Source organism: Oreochromis aureus, linkage group 14 (genome assembly GCF_013358895.1).
Source record: "Oreochromis aureus strain Israel breed Guangdong linkage group 14, ZZ_aureus, whole genome shotgun sequence".
Taxonomy (NCBI): domain Eukaryota; kingdom Metazoa; phylum Chordata; class Actinopteri; order Cichliformes; family Cichlidae; genus Oreochromis; species Oreochromis aureus.
In genome coordinates, this window is record NC_052955.1 from 7,216,350 (window position 1) to 7,229,541 (window position 13,192).

Below are 13,192 nucleotides of genomic sequence, written 5' to 3' on the forward strand. Positions count from 1 at the left end.
GAGGAATCGTTTCTATAGAATTTCTCCTGCATGAGATTTTAACATTCAGTCTAATAGTAGAAGAGCTTCTAGTGGGAGAGTTTAAGGTCTTGGCTCATCTACAGTGTTGAATCTAGTGAGGAATTTTTCAACAAGTGAGAGCTCAAAATAATTTGACCTTCCTTGTGAATTCCATAAATTTTAATAAAAGCCTGCTTGTTGGCTCACACACATTTGTTGTTAGTGCAGCTGCAGATATGTTCTGGTTTACTTACAACAGGTTATGTTTACGGCCACATCTAGAACTACAGCCAACTGGCCAAAATTTTATTGGCTGTTTAAAAACTTAGTGTTGAATTAATATCAAAATATCTAAACTAAATATGCATAAATAACTTACTGGTATAAAAAATATTCAGCTATGTCTCCAGTATTGTGTGGGTGTGGTTAGAATGGATTTAATCAGCAAAGCTGGCAACACAAGCAAACAGCTCCACATCTGTCACTGCATGTTGATCCAGATGTAGCTAAAGAGATGGGCATACGGAAGCATGTAACTGAGTTTTGCACATTTAAAATGGGTAAGAAAATCCTGCTTGAATTTAAAGAAAAGTCAGTAAAAAATCTTATGAATTTGGAAAATTTGGTTATAAAATAGAACTGTACACAAACAGATTTTTGATAAATTCGTGGAAGGACTCAGTGAACTCTTAAAGCACAGCTTGTGTTTGTGCTTTAACTGCCTCTTTTTTCCAGTAACTTTCCAGACATCTCAGAAGGATAAATGCATTTCTTTTCCATTGGATGCCCCCTCCCTCCTTCTCTCCTATCCAAAACACTTAGGACCTTTGTCCCAATGTGCCACTGTGAGGTAGTAGAGCTCTTTGCTGTAGTGGATGCCTTGTTTACCCAGCTATGCCCTTTGATTCTGGTAGCCATACAATCAATATGGACCCCACAAAAGCCTCTCAGTATTTGTAGAGTGGCGCAGAGTCCTTACCTCCTAACTGACCATTTTTACCCGGAACTTATAGTAGGAAAAAAAAAATCTAATCCCACACTCCATAAGCATATAGAATCTTTTTCCATCATGCTCATTTTTCCATCACCCAGCTGAGTGAGGTGTCAGTATGATTACTGGCTCAGATCAATAGTCTGCTGTTGTTGAGGACTTGAATTGTTCGATTTGGACTGCATGCTCTTCACTCTGAGAGGGAGACGCTTTTGTTTTGATGGAGTTGAGAGTGATTGTGCATTTTGTACGTGGTAAGGGTGTAAGGTCATCACATTTCTGCTTTCAGAGTACTTTCACCCGGAGATGAAAGCAGTGTTGTGCTAACTGGGGTTGCGTGACGGCAGAAGGTACTGTGTGACAACACAAGCTGAGGCTTTTTTTTTTTTTTTGTACACAGTGGGTTTGACTGCATGGTAGCTCCATCGTGGGATGCAAACAAGTCAGTCAAACAGCCAAGCAGGGGAGCCATGCCTGGAGAGGGGGTGAGCCAGAATCAGGAGGGAATGGAAATCAAGGGAGTGAAAGAGAGCACATGAGGAGCTCTGCTTATTACAGCTGCACAGATGGTGCAGCAGATGAGATGGGAGGGATAGATGGATAGATGAGGAATGAAAGTAAGACAGGGAAAGGGAGAAATGGCAGCAAAGCACGTGCTTGACAGTGTACATAAGGAGCTCCCAATTGGAAGACTTCCAAGGGAAATACTTAAATATTTATTGTGCTGTGGCCAGTTGGAAACTTTCTTTCTAACTCCAATTCGTCAGCAAGAAAAATGGCCGAGGAAACGCTGGTGAAATATTAATTTCATTGCTGAGAAGCACAGCACTAAAGGTAGAAGGTATAGAGTGGCATACGGTGTAACATCCTGAGGGGGAGGGGGATGCCAGGGTTCAAACTCCACAGACGAGGAAGGGTCGAAGTAGTGCGGACACATGGGCAGTGGAGGAAGAGAAGGAAGGAAATTAAATTATTGGGAGGAGGATTTAGTGAAGCCCATGACTCTGCAACTGCAGGGGAGAAATATTTGAATAGCCCAGATTTTGTGCTTTGCAAGCTATTATTCCACACGCAGTCAATATTCATCCTGTCTGTCTCCCAGAGATAAATGGTGAAGTAATAAGAGCAAAAAGACATTTCACACGTGTATTTAAAAAGAGGTATTAAACCAGCAATAATGCTTCACACTACTCTACTTTCCCGCTTTTGATTGATTTTATACATTCAAATTTAGACCCAGCACAGTCTGGATAAGTATTATTAAAGCAGATTTGATTCTAAATTATATGTCAATCAGCAGTGAAAAAAGATGTGTGATTGTGCTTCTTTTACAGCATGGACATAAATATACAGTATGCGTTTCAGTAATCAGAGAATGCTCACAATTCATGATCTCAGCTCACTGGAAGTGGGGGGGGGAAAAACTGAGCTTCTGGCACCTACTGTGTTACTCCTGATTCCCTTATTTTTTTCTTAGCACCAAGTGTTCCTTCAGCATACATATGCTCGCTGGAATATTACTGAACGTATATCTGGTATATAGCACTTACAAGCATGCATAAATTCACAGTAGACACTCTGCTGCAAGTAATTAAACTACGTACATGACACTTCCAAACGCATTTGTGTGGCAAAATTAGAATGCTACATGTATATTTTACATACAAAGTATGTTATGATTATTGGTGTGAATTGGTCCTCCTTAAAAAATATAAACACAATCTACAAAGCCCACTGCACCTGAGCTACCATAGTTAAACTACTGCTTAAACCCTGATGATAATGTCTTTCTTCAATTGCCTGTTATTAATTATCACATGCAGTTGAGTTATTATCCAAACCCTTGCTAATAGAAGTGAAACCACTGTACAGTTTGTAATGAATTACCACCAAAATGGCTTAATTAAAGGAAGATGCACCTTCATAAGACTTGCACATCCTGGGAAATCATTTGAACACTAATGCACACTTCATAAAGTTACCAAATGAAGAGGTTTATTATTAAACTATATAACATATGGGTTATTAGATGAGATATTCCTCCTGAGTGCTCAGGGCAATTTTTTTGACCATTTTGTGTCACGTTCTTTATGTGGAATTGATGCTCTTGAATGGAAAACAAAAGGAATCACTGTTTCTTTTAGGGAAATGACATTAATGCATTTCTTTTAAAAGCATAAGCATCTGTGGGACGCTGCTGTAGCTCGCCTGGTTGAGCACGTGACCTACAGGTCACAGCAGGAGTCTGAGTCTGCACTCTGCCCCTGACCATTTGACTATACTCTCAAATAAATAAGCATTAAACACACAGCAGCAGACACGGGTGAAGGCTCTGTTAACTAGAAGAATTTTCAAACATAACATTTAGGGCTTGATGATAGTTAGATTATAGATTATACTTAATTAATGCATTGTTATTCCATTTTAGCAGTCTGCAGTGATAGTCTGGATCCTTTTAAAATGTTTGAACTGAGATGTTTAGATTCAGTAAATAAAGTTGATAGAACAGCAAATACTTCAAATTTGCAGCTGAATGCTGAAGAGAGAAAGTTTTGACTGACTGATTGATGTTTACACTTTCAAGCTACAACCTGAAAATAACATTCGGTTGAAATTAATTCATCTGAAATCATGCTGACAATGTTGATTAAACACATCAATTTACACCATGAATAATAGTAATCTTCACACTCTGACACAGCATATGTTCAAATCTAGTTTCTACAGGTCCTGACTCACAACGAAGTGATTCATTTTTATTTACTGATACATGACACGTACATTATTTCTACATTACATGATAGAAACACAATTTCTTGGAGATTGTGAAATTGAGATTATGGGATCAGAGGTTCTGCCAGGCTCTCCCGAACATGGCCGTTACTATTCACCTAATTGATGACTGACTTTTCACTCGGAAGGTTAAAGTTCTCTAATCTGGAACTTCATCATTGATAATAACAATAGCGTACCATTAATTGGCCTCCCATTGAATTTATATTGTAGGAAGGAGCCTCCTTGTCACTTTCATCACTTACCAAAAAACTGAAAAATGCCCAAAAGCTGGAGTAGGGTGAGATGCACCATCAACACACTACGGAACCCAGAACTAAGTTTTTATAGTCTGTTGAACTGAAAAAGTGAGCCTTTAATGAGACAACAGTGGATAAAAACAGCAGGAAGAATGGAAAAGGAAGACAAAAATAAGTGTCAGAACAAATTCAGAAACTCAGCATGCCTTCCTGTGCAGCAGCAAGTATTTTGTAGCTGATAAGTCAAATATGCAAATGTCAGTTTTAGGTTACTATGTTGTTTTGGAAGTTAAATGGAACCATTTTGAAAGTATGAAGCTTGTGCCAAAGTTGAATATGGATTATTAAGAAAGCTGTGTGTTTGCAGTCACATGCACTGAAGGAGTAATCATTTTAAAACATGCAGAAAAATACTAAAAACACAATCGTGTGTAGAATTTCCTATTAAATGAAAACTCTCATGTGCGAGTGTGGTGTGGGGTAACTGAAATGACCCTTTGGTGACCTAAGACGACCCTCGTAGTGGTGGTGTTCTTTTCACGAGGGTCGGATGGACCCAGAGCAAAACCTCCTGAGAGGTACGCTGAGCAGCTCCTCAATTCCACTTTGGCTCATTACGCGCACAGGAGGTGGTGGATGTGAGTCACAGAACTGCAGCGTAGATCTGACGGAGAAAAACCGGAGCTGGTTGACAGCAGGTTTGACAAAATCTCATTGGTTGAGAGTAAATAGCAGGAACGGCGAGAGCAAACAGGACCAATTATTTACACAGATTTTTATGTCTAAACATGCAAAACAAAAGTGGTCTTTCTGATTTAGTCTGGTTTGCTACCATCTGATTTATGATTCCCACACATATGAGCATACAGCATACCTGTGTACACACCCCTTATTTTTTGTCTTAGGCTCCACATTGTAATACCCATTCCAGTCGTGTTGATCAGTATGCAGTTGCTCCTCTCTTTCTATTGTACCTGTTTATGAACAAACTAGATATCTGTAGTCGAGTGCAAGCTGTGTCATCCTGTGATTAACATGCACACATTGGCAAATTCTGTATTTGATGATGAAGCTAATTCATTCTCTCTGCATAAACAAAACAAAGGAGGCTCTTTCTGCCACTCTCTCCCTTTCGTATCACCTTATTAGGAATGTGCAACATCTGAATATTCACGAAGGTCAGGTCAAGACCATATTTGTGCACTGGAGACCTGTTACGTCCCATTGGAAAGGAATAATAAAAAGAAACCAATTTCCTCTTTTGTCAAAGCCGTGTGAACCATGTAATCAGCAAATCCTTCCAGAACAGCCTTCAGGAGGGAAAGAAAAGAGGATTTCATTTTAAGGAAATATTGGAGCTTCACAGCTTTTATTGTGTTTGACTGTCATCTATTCTAAATGGAAAATTTGCTGGGTCTTATGATATATTATACCCCAGCGTGCCATTCACTGCTGCATCTTGGTGATTTTTTTTTTCTCTTTTTGTCTTGGCCCCAAGGAAATAGCCCTTGGTTCATTTCATCTACTTTAATATCTGATATGCGGATGCAGATTTAAAAAAAAGAAAAGAAGCTATTTTCTTATCAGCTGTCATCTTGTCAATTTAAAAAGTCAGCAGAAAGGAGGTGAGCAAAAATGACTTTTAATAATTAACAGCATGTGATGGCAAAGATTCTGCGTTAGTGTTCAAGGCAAGCATTTCTCGGTGGGTGTGGGCTCGAGAATCGGTGCAAACCTTGTCCCAGGTGTTGTTCTACCAGATGGGCTTAGGATGCAATGATAATATATTCCCCAAGCGTTGGCTCTGCCTTTGAAAAATGCTGGTGCTGGGAGAAGATGGCCTTATGCTGTTTGAAAGGCAAGCCGCAGGGGGGACAGATGCTCTGATATTCCAGCAGGAGTGTAGCTGCGGGGCCTCATGGTTGTTCTCTGCCTAGCAGGGGGAAGATCGTTTGAGTCCCGCCTACGCGGCTCAGCGGGAGAAGCCGGGGAAAATGGCAGGCGGTGAGCAGCGGCATGCTTCTCAGGTCACGTTGCTGAATTTACCAATGAGGGCAAGACGGGAAGAACTGATCACAGCCTGTACTACATAATTCAGACAATGTTAGGGGGTGTGTGTGTTGCTCAGCACTTTCAAATGTACAATAAACGCAAATGGTTTTTGGCTTTTGACCCTTCAAAACAACAACAAAGTAATTAGTTTCATTAGAGGCCAGTTAGATCTGAGGAGACATGAAGAGGCGGAATGGAAACTCAAGCCTATTAATTAGTTTACCACTGCTGACACTGTGAATCTCTTAATTGCTTAACAAAGTAAAATTCTCAGTGGAATAGATCTTCTCAGTAGTTCATATTTTACTAAAGCACACAGGTCCAACTTGGGAAAACCGCCCATCCAGAGTGAGCTTTTCCCTCACATCACATAATTATACAGAGTTCAAAGTCTCGTTTCTTGTAATAGTTTCACAATATTGGTCCCAGTTCATCTCTTTTGAAGTATCAAGTTTAATTTCCATTATGTTACAATAAATGAGCCAGGATTTGAAAAGTGAAGGAAAAATGTTCAAATGTGTCTATGACTAGCATCAGATCAGTGCGCGCAAATTTAATCCGCTGAAGGATTTTCAGAATCAGCTGTCACTAATCAAGTTAGACAGCTTCTCGGGGCCTGTAAATCTCAGTCTCGGGGAAAAACGGACCGATTCTGGTTATGGAACTGCACGCGGCCGCTTAGGCAGAAGACGAGCCACAGTGAGAGAGACCATTTTCTGAGACAGCACCTAAATACAGGTTGTCAAAAGAATAATGTGAGCACCTTAGAAATGGGCACCAAGGTGAGCTGTTAGGTTGCACGCCAATTAGCAAAATGTATTAGCTAGAGAGAAAGTGTGACAGGGGCAGTCAGGGCAGTTTTTTTAATGCATATTGGAAGGACTGCATTACAACTTGTTGATTCTTGGCAGTGTTTAGCCTTTTTTGGTATTAGAAGCAGGTTGGTCTTGAGAGGCATTAAACTGGTGCATATTTGTGCAGATGGGACACATGTGGATTCAGGATTTGTGTTCATACTGTCTGCTGTGTATGAAGCAGAAATCTCCAGTGTTGAAAAAGGGATGTGACAGCTGTGCCGATATATGTAGCTGCTGACTGTCTGCTTGGCTTCACCTCGGCTAATTTGAGTCATTAAAGTTTACCTCTTAGAGCATTTATTGAATTAAACTCTGCTCCAATAACTGGTCCAAGAAGTCTGTGCTTCAGTTTTGATGAATTCAAAGTAAAAAGAACAAAACAAGTACGTAAAAATTGTCAGCCTTTGATATGACAGTCAAAACTGAGCTCAGGTGCATCCCGTTTCTACTGATCATCTGTCAGATGGTTGTACAACTTTACTGGAGTCCACCTGTGGTAAACTTAGTTGACATAATCCAGAAAAGCGTTCATGTGTGCGTATAAAGGTCCCATGATTGGCAGTGCATGTCAGAGCATAAATCAAGCCATGAAGTCCAAGTCTGTAATCAGGCCTGTCTCAAAGAGTGGCCAGAAAAGGAGCATGCTTTATTTTTCCCAAGCAGGACAAATTCCGAGCATCTGTCCATGCTTCAGCACCAACACTGGTCTATGAGCAGTGAAGAGCAAAAACTAAAGTTTAGGTGCTCGAGTTTCCAGAGGCGCACACACACCTGTCAGTAAGAATTTATAAATGAGACAACAATGAATGTTTCCTAATCCTGATCTATCAAAATGCTAACAGGAGCTGAAGTTGTTGTTTCTTGCTTCTAGCTGTTTGAGTTTATTACACTGCAACTTCATAGGATCCACGTATGATTCACAACTTTGATACAAAGAGGATCAGTCAGGAACAGGAATCCAAAATCAACTAAAACTGAGTTTTAAAACTAAAATATTTGTAAGCAGCAGGTAGAACAATGTTTGTTCTGGTATTAGTAAAGATTAGTCTGTATATGTGTGATGATTACTGTATTATTATAGTTCACATGCATCATGCATGCAAACTATCATCTGTTGTGACCTTGTTACTGTTTAAATAAAGTTGCCATAATTGGTATTGCACTATAAATGCACTGCCAAAGCACCCAAGTATAAAATACACAGTGATTAATATAAATAACTAAAATATTTATATATTATTTGTACACAGTATTTAGATGCATCATATGTAGCTGTTTGCTAAAAACAGCAGCAATCACTACATGCAAATGTTATTTTTGTGAACAACGCAGACTATAGACTGCTGTTAATTAACAAATTACTTGGAGTTTTATTGTGTTGCAGGACAAATGGCTTTACACAAATATTTCCCCCCTCTTAAATATATATGGCACCTCTGGGCGACTCAAAATCTGCTGGCGGTACACTGTCTATGGCAGTGTACCGCCATCATTAAAGCCAAACTCAAATTGCATCAAAGAACATGGGTATTGAGTTGGGATTTACAGATATTGCTTCCATGGTAGGATTGTTTCTAATGTGGATTTAGGGCTTGAATGATCTCTTACATTGACTGACAATGGAGACTGAAGGCAAAACATTTCCCAAAACCATCTGCAGCATATTCTAAATCCTCCTCAAGTGGGCAGAGCACTCAGTTCAAGGTGAAAGTCAGGCGATTGCAATCGCACCCGTTTGGTTTCCAGGAGAAAATAGAGGCAGCTCTTAGAGAAGACACGTCCCCGTATTGTTCCTTTCTGGCCTCGCTGAATTGCGAAGAGGCCTTGGACGCAGCTACTGAGTTTATCACTCTTAATGAGAGACTCTGCAGTAGGCCACACTCCATTACACATGGGCCAGATGATAAATTACATCGCCTTCCATGACTCCATGACCCCAAGGGATGTTTAATTAATCAGTGGCTGGACATGGCCACCATTAGTCGAAGGAACAGCAGCCAGGGCTGCCCTGGACACATTCTCACTCCCACACATCATTATTTGGCTATCTTTTCAGCTACCTCACCTTGAAGCCAGGTGTGAATGTACAGAATCTGAAGAGAGAAAGAAGGAGAGAGGAGGAGGGACACAACCTCAAGGGGGTTTATACCAAGACTAACTGCTACCCGAATGTGAAACAAGCTCAGCTTTTAATCAGGTTAGAATATGAATAAGTGAGTGTCACAGATTAGCAGGGAGGAGGAGGGGGTGCAGAGAAAGCGTTGCTACACAGGTAGAGCAGCTGCTCCCTGAGTGGGATCCAGAGAGCCCCATGAGGGATCCTGGAGGGGGAATCCAGGAGGTTTCTGGCTAAATTAGGAATTAAATTCGATTCACTGGAAATCATCACAATTAGAGCAAAATGTATTAGACTATTCTAATGTGGTTTCATTATCATGCCTGTTATTTCCCCATTAATGGTGATGACAGTAATTTAGCGGTAAAGGAACAACACACTTACAGACAGCCAAAAGTCAGCAAACACCTGTGAACACGTGTTCAATGCAGTTTCCCAATGCAGGTTTTCTTTCAGCAGAACAGTTACTTTACTGCATCCTTGTTCATTATTTTCATTGTTTGTAATCCAAATGTTTTTTTATTCAGTTTGTTTTCCCTCCCTTTTCTTACATATCAATTGTTTTACCATTTCAGTCTTAAAGATGTCAGAAAACTTTAAGTCAATGCAAAAGCTATCTTACAAAGCTTGGCTAGTTTTGCCCAACCAGCACTCAAGACTTTCAGTCTAAACAGAGAAGCTGGCATCAGTACCAATTTAGCCGACTTCAGTTGGGTGACTGATCATTTAATCAGCTGCTCAGTTCAGCACAAAGCTGCGTAATTCTCCTGTAGGTCAGGACAAAAGAAGTTTTATAGTAGACAATTACAAACCATTCCTTTTAATCTATTGCATATTTTCTCTATTATTATAAAAGATTTCTGCCAAAAAGTTCAGAAATAGAGCAAATTTTAAGAACTTTACCGATTTTGAAACTTTTGGCGTCTCGGCTTTGTAATCCCTATGCATGGAGTCTGTTTTTATCATGAATTCTACATGTATGTGCAGAAAATGACTTGAAAGAATACTATAAATAGTAAAGTGGCTGTAGCTCAGGAGGCAGAGCAGGTCATCTGCTAATTAGAAGGTTGGTGGTTGGATCCCTGGCTGCTACTTTGAGCAGAACCAGTGCATTTATCTTAGGTTTCATTTTAATGTTTTGCTAATACTTGATCTGACCCCCTATTGCCTTCAACACTTTTGTCCTTATTGAGATAATTGAGCATCAGAAAGTTGCAGATTTGTTGGCTGCACATCCATGACGGGTCTCTCCCATCCACCACATCCCAAACGTGCTCTGTTGGATTAAATTCTGGTAACTGTGGAGGCCAGTTGAGTGCAGTGAACTCATTGTCATGTTTAAGAAACTAGTTAGACGTGATCTGAGGCTCGACACATGGTGCATTATCCTGTTTGAAGCAGCCATCAGAAGACACTGTGGTTATAAAGGGTGTGGTGTGGCCATCAGCACTTGAGTAGGCTGTGGATACTAAATTACGCTCAGTTTGTACTAGGGAGCCCAAAGTGTTACTGAACTATTGATCTGAGGCAAGATCCATGCAAGGCTTTCATGTTGTTCTTCACAGCAGGCAACATTTTCCCATCTTCTATTGTCCAGTTTTGGTGAGCCCATTCGTGGCTTTAGCTGACAGGAGTGGTGTCATGCGATCGTTTACTACTGTAGCCCATCTGCTACAAGGTTCAACATGTTGAGTGTTCATTGCTCTCCTGCATACCATGATTTTAATGAGTGGCTATCTGAGTTACTGTTCCCTACCTATCAACTCAAAGCATCTGGCTATTCTCCTCAGATCTCTGACATCAAAATCAAGGTATGAACACCCAGGAATCTCTGCTGAATTCATATTATTCCCTCTGTAAAACCTATAAACGGGTGTGTGGAAAGATCTCAGTAGTAGTAGTTTGGATGCACAGTTTGAAATTCAGCAGGTTGTGTTGAGCATGTCTACACGCCTAATTGCTTTGGGGTGCTGCCATGTGATTGGCTGATATTTTCATTAATGAGCAGTTGAATCTAAGGAGTGAAATGTATTTAAGGACCATCTAGTGGTCCTTAAATACACTTGGGGCGGTATGAAAAAAAAAAAAAAAGGAAGCTTGGACACTGCTAGCATAATGGACAGGTTTTTGACGGGGCTCCCACACAAACGCAAAGCAGGAGATGAAGCATCGCCAAACATGTTTCCAAACCAACTTCCTTCCAAGCCAAAGACTAGAAAATATAGTGAAGCATATCTTCCCTTTGGCTTCACCTGCACAAGTGCCGAGGTAGGTCTCCCCTGCAAAATTAGTTTCCCTGCGTCGGGAGCACGCGCTGGGCTCTCCAAATCACGGACAAACAGGATCCCACATTCTTGATTTTTAGTTCACAAACACTTCTTATAATGACTACTCCTGACATTTTGGACATGTTAGCTCTTTATACAGTAAAGTTACAGTGGGATACAAATAATATCAGGCTGATCCTTCCGTAATTTGTTCCCTCCGGTTCAAATCACGGACAAACAGTATCCCACAGCTGTTTTTGTTTTTGAACCCATTTTGCACAGAGAGGCATTTTTTGAAAAATGTATTGACAGCAATGTTGAAAATTTCCAAAAATGTTGAATATTATTACACAGGAAAAAAAAACAACTACACGTAAAAAAATGACGCCTCTGCCTTTCTAAATGGAGGGACAGTAACTGCGTGTGTATGTAAGCGTGTAAAACCTGAAGATAGTCAGGTTAACAGTAACAGTATTTTGTCTCTATCTGCCATTCTGCAATTCATCTCATGTAAACAATAACGTGGCGCACAGCGTGACGTGAAAAGAGGCACATACCTTTGACGTTGCGTGACGAACTCTGTATTCCTCGTCCACACGTAAACGCAAAAAAGGAGTTTTAAATAATCTCCGTTTTCGGTGAATCGCAACACCGTTTACGTGTTGACGAAAGGCCCAAACAGCTGCGTTTTCAAAAATACCCGTGTAGGTGTGGACGTAGCGTAAAAGAGTTAGCAGTATATTTTATTACTACCTGTAATTTACTGCCGTTTACTTGTATTTGCTTAATTGTTTACTACATGTTTGAGGTGTGAAATAAACCGCAATGGAGTTTGTAAACAAAATATGGGTGTGTGTGTTTGGAGGATGTATTTGTGCGGGGGGTTGGGTTAGGTGGTGGTGGTGGGGGCGGGAACCACTGATCTAGTGAGTGTATGATAATATGAGAAAGAAATGCTGACTTGATGGATAATACAGCTCAAGCAGGTTTCGAGTTCTATGGAAATGAAAAACAATGAAATATTATAAAAAGACAATTATATCTGAACCCTGACCTGCAAAGTGGTTGGTTCTACTATAAAGTATTTATGTAGTGATTAAGCTTAAACATGCATGATCCCACTTAATTAAACCTAGAGGCCTCCCAGTGACCCTACGGTGTCTTTGACCACTGCGGCAAAAATAAAATATCATTGAAATCTTTGTTTCGCTTATAACTAACATACTGAGCTGTCCTGAAAGGCGACTGTTTGCCGTGCTCATAGAAAGCTCATTCACATGTCTCTCATTCTGAGTGCTTTTAGATAATGGGCTGATTTTTAATAGAGTTGTCCTTGTCTTGGCAATAATTTTAATAATTGAAGTGTCACAGCTGTTGGGCTGACGAAGGTCTCACTTTGTTTATTTTTGGATTAATTTTTATCCTGAACACAGCTTAGCGACACACATAATAAAAACGTTCCTTCGAATAATTGCCAGGATTTTTCTCCATTCTTCCTTCACAAGTATCAAAACAGCCCTTTCTGTTACATGTAGATTCTGATCTGGCAGCCTTCAATACCGCACTAAAAATTCATCACACTCAACAACTTGAGTGACACATTTTCCTCTTTCTGCCCAGAGACCCTCAGCATCTCCTGGCGCTGTTGTTTGAGGTTGCCTCGCTCTGTTCTTCTCTGAGTGCTACACATTTATCTGTACCAAACAGTGGCTTGTATTCCCATGAATCTGTGATTTGATAGTAGCAAATGGCTGGATGCATATTCCTTCGTTCCATTTATATTGCAATGAGGAGAATTATGACAGGGTGAAGAGGCTTTTTGCCTTTGAATTTCACTTTGGATGTTTGAAGTTGCTTTTTATATAAATTTAAATGTA